The sequence below is a fragment of the Molossus molossus genome, unplaced genomic scaffold (genome assembly GCF_014108415.1).
Source record: "Molossus molossus isolate mMolMol1 unplaced genomic scaffold, mMolMol1.p scaffold_m16_p_16, whole genome shotgun sequence".
NCBI lineage: Eukaryota > Metazoa > Chordata > Mammalia > Chiroptera > Molossidae > Molossus > Molossus molossus.
Genome location: NW_023425351.1, coordinates 66,813,661 through 66,826,113, shown reverse-complemented (window position 1 = coordinate 66,826,113; position 12,453 = coordinate 66,813,661).

The window sequence follows — 12,453 nt, the reverse complement described above, 5'->3', positions numbered from 1 at the left end:
TCAAAACAGCAGCTCATCTGTTTGGGCCAAAAGTTCCTGTCTGGGACACGTGATACTTTAAGGAGATGCGTAGTTTTAAAAAAAATGCACACAGTTAAATATATATTGCATTAAATTGTAATATATTTACAGAACTCTAAAAATACAAAACTGTGCCCTGCCAGTGTGGCTTAGTGGTTGAGTGTTGACCCATGCACCAAGAGGTCGCCGGTTTGATTCGCATAATACATACCTTTTAAGTATGATGAAAGAAAAACCAGAATCATTCTCTGAAAATATGACATTGAAAACTGCGTACATAACATGAAACAAAAGCCATTATGTTCTATGTGGAAAATGTTTCTTACTGGAAAACCTAGAGTACATGCTCCATTGTTTAAAAAAATGTTGACTAGCAAATGATGGAGAAGTGGGGTGGCCCTAGCACCTAACTGAGCTTTTCTCTTGACAATTTGGAGAATTGGAAGGGAAGTGATGTTCTCACTGTGTCATTCAGGGTGATTGCATGTGCCCTGACCTTATTGTACCCCTTAAATCAGCATCCCCAATGCTGACAAATTGAAAACCAAGGGTCTCTGTTTTGGTTCTTTTTTTTTTTTTTTCTCTTTAGTACAGTGGTTTTTTTTGTTGTTTTTTTTTTCAGCTTCATTGAGATACAAATGAAATCTAACATTTGGGTAAGGTGTGCTACATAAAGATTTGATATAGATGTATATTGTGAAATGATTACTGCAATCAAGTTAGTTAATACATCCATCACTTCACATAATTACCATATTTTTGTGTGTGTGGTGAGAACATTTACGATCAATTCTCCTTGTGACTTTCAAGTATATAACTCTCTATTGTTAACTATAATCACCATGCTGTACATTAGATCCCCAACACTTATTCACTTTAAAACTAAAAGTTTGTGTCTTTTGACCAATATCTCCCCATTTCTGCCAACCCCAGCCCCTGGCAACCATCATTCTACTCTCTGTTTCTATGAGTTTTGCTATTTCAGATCCCATGTATAAGTGAGATCATGCAGAATTTTTCTCTGTCTGATTTATTTTACATAGCATAATATCTTCAAGTTCCACCCATGTTGTGGCAAATGACAGAATTTTCCTTTGAAATGACTGAATGATATTCATATTTATATATTTCCTACCTTTTTTATGTCTTAGCAGAACTCTTTACATTGCTTCCCATTGATTCTTCTACATTCAGTGAGGTCTTTGGGTTTTTCTCACCTTCTTTTTAAAGGTGGATCTTTCTAAATCTTTCTGTATATAGGCCTTCGATGTTACTTTTGTCTCTTAGATATAAACACCTTAAGTGTGTCAAAACTCTATGAGTAGATCAACTTTTGAGTATCTCTCATTTCCACAGTAGCTATTCTGAATTAATAGTGTTCTTTTTTTTTTTTTTTTAATTTTTTTGTTGTATCCTCACCCGAGGACATTTTTGCATTTATCTTCAGATAGAGCGGGAGGGAGAGAGTGAGGAAGAGAGAGAGAGAGAAACATCGATGTGAGAGAGACACATCGAGTGATCACCACCCACACAACCCCAACAGGGGTCGGGGACAAACTGCAACCGAGGTACATGCCCTAGCAGGAACCAAACCCGGGATTCTCTGGTCCGCAGGCCAACGCTCTAACCACTAAGTAAAACTGGTCAGGGCAATAGCTGTTCTTAAGATTTTCTTAATCCATTCACTCAATGATGGACAGGCAAGTTGTTTCCGTGTCTCGCTATCGGGCAGAACGCTGCCCTGACCGTGGGGCGTGTCCGGTCAGTCCCACTCCTGGGTATAGAGCTAAAGGAAATGAAGTCACTTTTTTTTTTTTAATCCTCACCCGAGGACATTTTTCTATTTTTTGTTCAGGTAGAGTGGGAGGGAGAGCGAGGAAGATGAGAGAGAGAGAGAAACATCGATGTGAAAGGGACACATCGAGTGGCTGCCACCCACACGACCAACCAGGGCTGGGGTCAAACTGCAACCGAGGCACTTGCCCTTAGCGGGAACCAAACTCAGTCTCTCCAGACCACAGGCCGATGCTCTAACCGCTGAGCCAAACCGGCCAGGGCTGAAGTCACTATTTTGAAAAGGTTATCTGCACCTCCACATTCATTGCAGAATTATTCACATCTACTGCCTCTTGAATTTCACTAGAAAAGTGGTACTTTATAGGGACCTGCAGACAGAAGCAATGAATTCTACTGAACTTGGATCTTACGCCCCAGGATCCTGTTAAAATCATCAGTATCCGCTTCACCCAGAGCAGGCTCTCAAAATCTTGCTTGAAACTGGGCAGGATTTGCCCAGCTATCTTAAGCACTTCATGCTGGTTTGCTGTCTTTTTCTTATGTGGAGATATGCCTGCACTCATTCTGCCCCGTCTCTCTATTACACGCTTGTTCATTTCCTCCTCCACCATTCCAGGTCAGCATCTCAATTTGCCGGGGTGTGCTTTGCATTTGACATAGGCTTCTGGGTCCTCTACTCTGCTTGGGGCTAAAAATGATTCACTGTCTGCTTTGAATATGCAGACAAGAACATGTCATAAAACTCTCAAGAGATTGAAAACGTTGGATCAGAGAAGTTATATGCATATATGCACAAGCAGTGGACACAGACATTAAGTTGGGGAAGGCAGCGGAGGTCGGAGCGGGAGGAGCGGGTCAGTAGGGAAAAGAGGGGGGACATCCGTAATACTTCAACAATTAAAAAAAAGCAACCGGAAACTTTCTGAAGTCAGGGGAAGGGGATTTACACCACTTTGTACAGCTTTGAGAGCTGAAATGTGTACGCGTGTGTGTGTACAAAGAAAGGTGTACTAGCAGGGAGGCAGGGAAAAAATCCCTTAGTAGAGAAATCTAATAAGAATTAAGTGATGCTACCTTACCCTTTCAGATATTTAAGGAACGTGTCTTTCAGAAAGACACTTCATTGCCTGATTAACCTTATTTTGAATTTTTCTTCTCGGTTTGGCACCAAGACACCTACTCAGGTAAGGGAGAGGTGTGACAATCACCCCTTGCTGGTGATCCCATTAACACTGATGGCTGTTATGGTCCCTAGGCATGCATCCTCTTGGGAAACAGTTCAAGGGCAAGGATTTTCATGACTAATATGAGGAAGGACAGGAAGGAGGGGAGAAGACAAGTGAGGAGAAGGAAGAATGAGAGGAGAGGGGAGGAGGAGAGAGAACAGGACAGAGAAATGGAAATGGAATGTGTGAACGCTCTACTCAGATTGTCTCAGGGAATCTCGATGGAAAATAAGAAAACATCACAGGCCCAAACGACTAGTTACTATACCAAGTCCTCTTTCCTTCTCTAAAAAGTAAATGGCTTCATTTTTTTATCTTGACTCTAGAAGTGTTTAAAAGAAAAGAGAAACAATTTAAAACACACACACACACACACACAAACACCGTTTTCCTAAACACTTTGCCAGTTGAACTTGAGACAACTTTTTAAAATGAAAAGTTTTTAATGTAAACAGAGAAGAAAATAATAAATGCTCATCATGATGCCGACTTGAAGCAAATAGTTGCTCAGTCTGCTGGTGCCCTGGTTACCTCTTCAGATTGTTCTCATCATGCTGTAGGTGCTGACAGGTTAGGGACCATGCCTCCATGGTTCACTGGTTTCTCTTCAATGGCTAGAACAGTGCCTTGCACAACGTAGATGATACACTTATTCTGTTGAGTGAGAGAATAAGTATATGTGTGTGTGAATTGTATTTTATAAAAATGAGACCATATTATAACCATAATGTTGCAACCTAATGTTTTACATGTTTTACTGTGTACATTTTGCCATATCAATAAACGAACATTTACTTGGTTTTTAGGTACTCCACAGTGGTCTACCTTTGGCCTTCATGGACATATAATACTTTCTTAAAACAGTCCTTCAATGATGCATATTAAAGTTGTCTCCATTTTTCACTATTGCAAACAATATCGCAATACACATTTTTGAAAATATTTTTGCTATTTTTTTATTCTTTTCATGGGATAAACTCCTGAAAGTGGAATTTTAGGATATAAATCATATATCCTTTTGGCGTTTAATTCATATTGCCAAATAGCTTTTCAAAAGGATTTGGACCAATATACCTTCCCACCAGCCTCATATGAAAATATATTTCCTCAACAGTTTTGATTAAAAGATAGGCATTGCCAACCTTTTAAAATGAGCATTTCTATGACTCCAGGTAAATGAAACTTTCTTTTCAATCCGCTATCCTGTATTCTTTTCTTTCTTTTTGCTATTTGCATTTTTTCCTTTTGGGATTACTTTTGTATCCATTGACCTTTTAAAATCTACCTCTATATCTTTTCTTACTGACTTGCAGAGTTCTCTATATATTGAGAACATCCATCTTTATATTATCTTATATATTTCAAATATTTCCCCTTTTTTCTGTCATTTGCTTTTCAGTTCTGCATATAATAGTGGTCATGAAGGTAGGGATGCTGCTAGCATTGTTATTTTGGTGGTGTTGGTGGTGATGTTGTTTTTTGGTGGTGGTGGTACTGGTATAGTGATGATGGTGTGTCATTTTATTTTACTGAAGTCTAAATTGTACCAGTATTTCCTGTTTCTGCCTTCGGTGCCTCCCAAATACCATTGTCATGTAGTTTTTTAAAAACATATATTTTGTTCTAATGCTTTTATGATCATACACACTCACATGCATTTTAATTTTCATATTTCTGGACTTAATCAGGTAATCATCACTCACCATCTCAGGTTAAAAGACAAGGTTGAATCGATTGTTCCCTATCAGGGAGAGCTGTGCTGTGAAGGTACTGTGTCCCCAAGTAGAGCAGAGGCCATGACCCTCCCAGGGGGCTGGGGAAGCCGAAGGGCTGGTGGACGTGTAGGAGTATGGGTCATCTGGCATCTGCATAGGAAGGTTATTTAGGGTAGATCGCTGTGGCTTGACACCCAGAAATATATTCCTTAGAGTGTCAGTTACTGATAAGCTGTCTTTCCAAAGCCCGGGGCTGTCACTGATTGATTGACTTGGAAAAGTAGGTTCATGGAGAGACTGACTTGTTGATCAATTCAACAGGTTTGAAAGCAGTCTGGTAGTTACCTGTTACCATGGCTACAGACAAATCAGTCTTTATCTACTATTGTGGGAACTTTGACAATTCTCAGTAGGGATCTAATTTTTTTTCTCTCTAAGTGATGCGAAGAGAAGGGAAGATTTTGATTGTGTTTTAATGTGTTTATTTCTTTCTACAATGTGAGTTCCTTGAGGTTGGAAACCTTGTTTATTCTTTACTTCCAGTCCTGGAACATAAAAATGTTTTAGTAAGGTGAATTCTGGAAGCCAGGCTCTCAAACACCCACCCAGGCTATGTCCATAAACAACCATTTAAATGACCATGGATTCACAGTCTCTTTGGATTTTGGCACTGGGAAGATCTTCTTCTTATTATTATTATTTTATTTTATTTTTATCCTCACCCGAGGACATTTTTCATTTTTTGTTCAGATAGAACGGGAGGGAGAGAGAGGAAGAGAGAGAGAGAGAAACATCGATGTGAAGGAACACATCAAGTGGCTGCCACCCGCACGACCAACCAGGGCCGGGGGGACAAACTGCAACCGAGATACGTGCCCTTAGCAGGAACCGAACCCGGGTCTCTCTGTACCGCAGGCCGACGCTCCGACCGCTGAGCCAAACCGGCCAGGGCGGGAAGATGTTATTAAAAATCATCAAACGACACTGCTTCACATCCCCAATGACACTCTAGTTCTCTTTGAGAATTCAGGCAAAATTGACAAGAATCAGAAACATTATGATGTTTTCCATCATCATAACAGCCAATATGGTTTAGTACTTATCCTATCAGTCAGTATTAAGACCTTTTACATGGGCTCCGTCATGAGATCGTCACAGTAATCTTGAATGGTACTTACTGTGTTTCTGTTTTACAGAGAAGAGAACCATGTTTCAGAGAAGTAATCAACGAGTTGCATGGGAGCTTAGGTGAGGGATGGATGGAACTAATATTCATTTACTGAATATTATACACAAAGCTTTTCAAAATATGCAGACCTAATTTCCAAACTTGGTTATATCATATTGACCTTCGATAATTGAGAAGAATTTAATTGTAGAGAATGCCAAGGAACAAATGTTAACTGGCCCTCTGTGTCATAACATTTTGTAAATATAAATTTCCTCTTTACAATAACCCTGTTTGGTGGCTACTGCCATCTACTTTTTATAATATTGAACCCCAGGCCAAGAGAAATCAAGTAACTTGCCAAAGATACACAGTGACTGAGACAAAATTTTAAACATAACGAAGCTGTAAAAATCCAGTGACTAGATTATGCTGCTTACCCTCTTCTTGTGTCTAAAACAAAAGTTTTCAACCTGGTAGACTCTGATTTTTGATACGATGACTGAATTATGAGCATCTTAGTTAAGAAGATTACAGGATGGGGTCCCAAAATCTTATTCTCTTTCTTTTCATAAATTTAACCTATAATCTGAGTTTGGCTGATTCACACAAGTTTTGTGACTCGACTGAACTCCATCTCTGTACAACCCGATCCCTCATGTCGTTGCTTTGATTCCTATATAACAATGACTTTTCGAATTCAATGTTATGTTATTTTCTGATTCAGTCATGGTCTTAGGGATAATTAATCAATGGATGTTAAAGTAGAAAGAAGATGAGATGAGCTGCCTAAGTTAAGGGGGATGTCGTTAACAGAGTCTCCCCAGGAGAAGAAGTAGCGAGCCCTGTGTCTCGGGGGGTTTCCACATTCTCAGTTCAGTCCTCCAAGTAGTCTCTGATTGGCTCTTGATGACAATGTGGTTTATTCCAATAAATGCTGTACTTTGCCAGATGTCGTATTGCAATCAAGAAAATGACACTAAAAAGTAGTCTAGTAATCTCATGGTGGTCACTAATTTCAGCTGAAAAGCTTTTACTATGCTTTGTGGGATTTCAACCACTCTTTGGCAAAATTAAATGTGTTATTCTCATGAGGTCTTTTAGAATAAGGGTGATAGTTAAGTTTAGGAGGACCAACAAGTGAAAATATCATTAGTCATAAGTACAGGCTATCTATCCCAAAGTGGCTACAGAATGGCTCCCCCACCACCACCCCGGCACAGAGACTCTATCACCTAGAATGAGCACATCTAATAAATATTTGTTGAATGAAATAATAAATGAGGGTTAGGTAACTCTGGGTCTTTTCTCTCAATCAATCAGTCTTCTCATCTGTGCAGATATTTGGCATTTTCATCTGGAAAAAAAAGACATTGATTAATTCAATGTTCATTATATGCTACCATCTTGAAGACACTTTTGAGTAGAGGGAAACAAAAATGAAAAAAGAAGAGATTTCTGTGCTCAGAGGCCTCAGAGTTTAGTTGTGGAGACGGACATGTCGACAAGCAAATAAAGCAATATAGTAATTCCTCTGGTAGACGTATAAACTGCAGTGTGCAGGAAATGCCTCTCTGCCTGAGAGAGCTATGTCAGAGAACCTTCTTGGAGAAAGAGGTATTTAAGTTAACTAGTATAAGAATAGATGAAATGCAATGGTTCTCCGAGCCAATGGTGGGTACTGGAAACAAGGAGAAGAATTAGGAGAATATATGAGGAAGCAAAAATGCAAGAGAGTTGGGTGGGTGGTGAGGTCAGAAGGGCTTTGCAGAATGTCGGTAGGAGATGCTGTTTACCTTTGACATGCAAGTCGCTCCTATTTATTGAGTGCCAGTATATGTGAGTCATTCAGCTAAGTGCGGAAGATTCTGAAAATTAAAGAGATATTCCTGGCCTCTGTTATTACAAAGATTCTGATAGTCCAGGGTGGAGAAAAACAAATTAAACAAGTCATTCCAATCGATTGTGGTGAGGACAATGGTAGAAAAGTACAACAGGCTTTGGCAACACATAACTTAAAGAACCTAACTAATTTGGGGGAAAGGGAGATTAAAAAGGTAAAGAAACCGGGACTTGAAGGATGATTAGGAACCAGCCAAGCAGAAGGGACACAGTAAACTGAGAGAAAATGTTGAAGAATGTTCAAGAAACTGGAAGATCGATCCATTAGGTCTGAGATCTTAGGGTTTCAAGCAAGGTGTGTGAGAGCTGAAGCTGAGGAGATGAGATGGTCAGATCACAAAAGGTATTACTAGCCACATACTGAGTATCAGTGAACATTACTGCAAAGAGCTACAGGTGTCAAAGAAGTCGTTTAAGGCACTGAGCAGGGAAAGAAAAGCAGTTTGCCCTTCCATCTCTCGGCATGGCCGAGTCTTTGTGTCTAGCCGCAGGAGCTAAATGATGAAGGAGGCTATAGCCACAGATTCTGGCCTCAGAGACAGGAACTTCAGTGCTACTAACCGAACTGCCACCGGAGTCAGCGTCTCTGCTTTCGTAACGCCTCCGCGTTCACGGTCTCACGCAGTTCCACGAGAAAGTCAAGGGAGAGCGTTATTATCCCACTGGGCTGAGGAAGAGGCCGCATTTCTGGCCAGTTCAGGCATATGGTCAAGGTTCATTAAGTGCTGTGTTGGTTTTGTAGCCGAGGCAGCCCCAGACCTCTGGCCTCCTGCCTTTTCCACTGCGTTTACTGTGTGGGTTTCCAAAGGCCCTTGCAAAGCCAAGTATTTTCATGAAGAATTGATTTCTTTTTCTATTCCCGTCCTCACAACGACACAGTCCTTCATCCCCCACTGTTCAGGCTGTTCCTAAAAACACTCCACCATGTTACCAATGGAGGCACCTTGCGGAGCCAGAAGCCCCCGTGAGTGGTGATGTAGGGCGGCTCTGGAAAGATGCCACTGTCCTTTGAGGGCTTCCCAGCCTGGCCTCAAGGGTTAGGGGACACTTTGCCTTCACATTTTAATTTGTTCGGATGATAAAAGCAATATGGACAAGAAGAGTCAGATCTCGGCTTTTATCACCTACCATCCAAGCCGGGTTGCCATTTCCACCTGTGGCGAATCAAGAGCTTGCAGACCGGCCCAGCCAGCTGGGAGGTGAGAGCTGGACAGGACCTCAGGCATCTCGTCTGTTCCCCATTTTATAGCTGGAGAAGCTGAAAGAGAACGTGACAAATCTAAGGTGACATAGGTCACTGGGGCCTGGGTGTGGTTATCCGCTGGTGTCCTGCCCTCGGGCCTGGCTATTCGCAGTCCCATGCTTGCAGTATATGTAACGCAGGAGCACTCAGTGTGTGCCAGGCACTGTCCACGTGCCTTAGATATAGTACATGTGAAACCCTCCAAAGAGCGTGATGGGGCGGGAACTATTATTTGACACACCAGGCACAAAGCTATTGAGTGAGTTTCTGAACCCTGCAGAAGTGGCGCATGTACTGGCATGTGGCCCAGCAGGCTGGCTCCAGAGGCCAAGCTCTCACGCATTACAGTCCACCACCTGTGGGTGGAGGACACACAGCGGGTACCACAGCACTGCAAGGAGGGAAGTGTCCAAAATGCAATCGAGGTGGACTTCATGATTTTGTGGAGAGACTCTGTTCTGTCAACCTACTTGAATGACTGTGAGCACTTTGATTCTCAGTATATTCCTGCTTGAACCGTGATGAGAAATCAAATCTCAGCAATGACCAGAAGACTAACCATAAGCCAAATGTTGCTGATGACATTAAAGCATGCTTAGGCAAAATTAATGCAGGTAGAGTGTTCAGCTTACTTCCGGTGATCATTCCAGTCCTTTCCCTTGGCACATCCCACTCTGAAGGTGGTGTTCCAACCGTAGGGTGGCTAGTTTTAAAGTGTGCATTGGTCACGTGGCGCTGCATTGGGAGGCGTAGCAAGATGGGTGCAGAATCTGAGATTTATGTCCCCCAGGAATGGTGGAGGAAGTGTGCAGCTTAACATGGGAAAAGAAGACATAGAAAGTGCGTGAGGCGTGGTATATATATATCTTTGAAGAACAGCTACACAGGCGGGGAATAAATGCTTCCTGCCCTGCTCCAAGGCCATATATTTCTTTTTAAAATATTTTTTCTTTATTGATTTAAAAATGATTCTAATTTTATTAAAGCTCTTTGACATGGTTCTGGTTTCCAAAGGAGAGGGAGTGAGAGAGATAGAAACAGCAATGAGAGAGAGAACATCGATTGGCCGCCTCCTGCACGCCCCCCACTGGGGATCAGGCCCACAACCTGGGCATGTGCCCTGACCCGGAATCAAACCAGTGACCTCTTTGTGCATGGGTTGACGCTCAACCACTGAGCCATACCAGCTGGGCAAGGCCGTATATTTCTGAAGTGGCATAGGTCACTCTAATAATAAATGTCGCACAAAATAGAATGGGACACATCATTAGAAAAAGCAGCAACGTTCCACGTCTATTGCTATACACAGCAGAAATTCGATACAAATTTCCCAAGAATTATTTCAGGCTTGGGTGGATGATCAGATGGGGGAGATAAGAAAGTACATTTGGCTCATGCGATTACCTCATTTCCATGAGACTTTCAGACTTTGGGAAATCTTTCGCCAATGTGATGTATTCAATATTGCTTCCCGGTCCTCGAGTGTATATTACTGTAAACCAAAGACGCATAATAAGGTGGGGCCCTGCTTCTCAGCATGGAAAGCGTGACGTGCAGCTTCAAATGAAGGAGTTAATTAACCACCACTTACTCCTAGACATGGGGCAGCTTCTGTAGATGGCTGGGTTTCACTTTTGTGGGTGGCAAAAAAAAAAAAAAAGAAAGAAAGTTAGTATAAAGCAAAATACGTTGTGGTGGCCACTAATGGAATTCCTTCTTTTGCTGCTTGGCCTGGTGTCTTGGGAGTAGAAGCATCTCTTGTCGATGGTGAATAGAAGCAGACATGAGTTATTATTATGGTCTCTGCCTCATAATTTCTGTGTCACCAAGACGTACTCTGTTTATTAGTGCACTCAGAAGGCTTTGGAATATTAGCCACATGAAGTCTCTCCCCATGGATTCTGTTTCCACGCTCTGCTGTTCCAGGGAACACACTGAAGAATCCCGTTCCTGGGGAGGAATAGCTCCAGCCTGCTGCTTTGCTGGTTCTGCAGGCCAAAGGGAAGGTTTCCTATAGGGCATTAAGTCAGGTGTGGTCCCCAGGGACCCTGGGGTTAATCTCCCTCTTCCCCTTTACACATTTGAGAAACTGAGACCCAGGGAATGAAGGGGACCACTTCACAACTATGGAAGATATTAGATTTGGATGTCATATTTCACATTGTTAGGATAAAATAGGGCTGATTACATGAAGCACCTCGGCCCTGTTTCGCACGCTGGGGGAACCTAGTGCCCTCCCCGCTCCCTTCCTTACCCAGAGAGGGAGAGCGAATCTCCAAGGACTGGGTACGGTACTCTGGTCTCTGCACCATGGTGGGGATGCGGCAGGTTTTTGGGGGAATGGGGAGCAGATTCTGATTCTAATCTCTTCATTAAGATATTTTAAAAGCTCCTAAAGGACAGGGATCAAACAAAATAATTTATTTCTCTTATGCTGGCTCCCCACAGCGCTGAGGTTAAGGTCAAAGTCCTAACCAGGGCCCAGAGGCCTTGTGCGCCAGAGCCCTGGGTACCCCTCCTCATTTTCCTCTTCCCCACTGTTACTGCATGGGCTGAGAACAAAGACAGCGCTCAGCAAGTATTTGTTAACGCGTTATCTCCGCCATCTCTGTGCCGACTCAGTTAGGAGCAGTGGAGTCGTTCCTTAAACTTAAAATCCTTCAGATTATTTGGATACGTCCTACATTATTCAAGGATTAAAAAAATAGTAGCATCAAATACTGGCAGGGCTTGGTGAAATTACTTTATTAATGCACTGGTTGGTGTGCACCTGGTAATTATGTTGCAGTTGCAATTGGCAATGTGTACCAAAAATCACAATGAAGATAATATCCTTATACTGTGGAATACTACATGACCATAAAAAAGAAGGAAATGTTACCTTTTGTGACAGCATGGATGGACCTGGAGATTGTTAGGGTATGTGAAATAAACCAGTCAGAGAAAGATAAATACCACATGATCTCACTTATATACAGAATCTAATGAACAAAATAAACTGCCAAACAAAATAGAACCAGAGGCATTGATACATGGAACAGACTCACAGCTGTCAGAGGGGAAGGGGATGGGATGGGAGACTGGATGGAATGAAATGAAGAGATCAGCCAAAGAACAGATATGCATAGACACAGACAACAGTGTGGTGCTGGTCAGAGGGAAATGGGGGTGGGGCTGGGTGGAGGGGGCCATGGAGGGAGATGAGGACATCCGTGATAGTGTCAAAAATAAAAATAAAGTGTATTGCTTGAAAAAAGATAGCCTTTGATCTAGTAATATCACTTATGGAACTTTATCCTAAAGGAGGAAAGTAATGGAAAATAAAAAAGGCCATGTTAATAGAGATATTCTTTAAAAATTCTTATAAAATTGCAAAAAAGA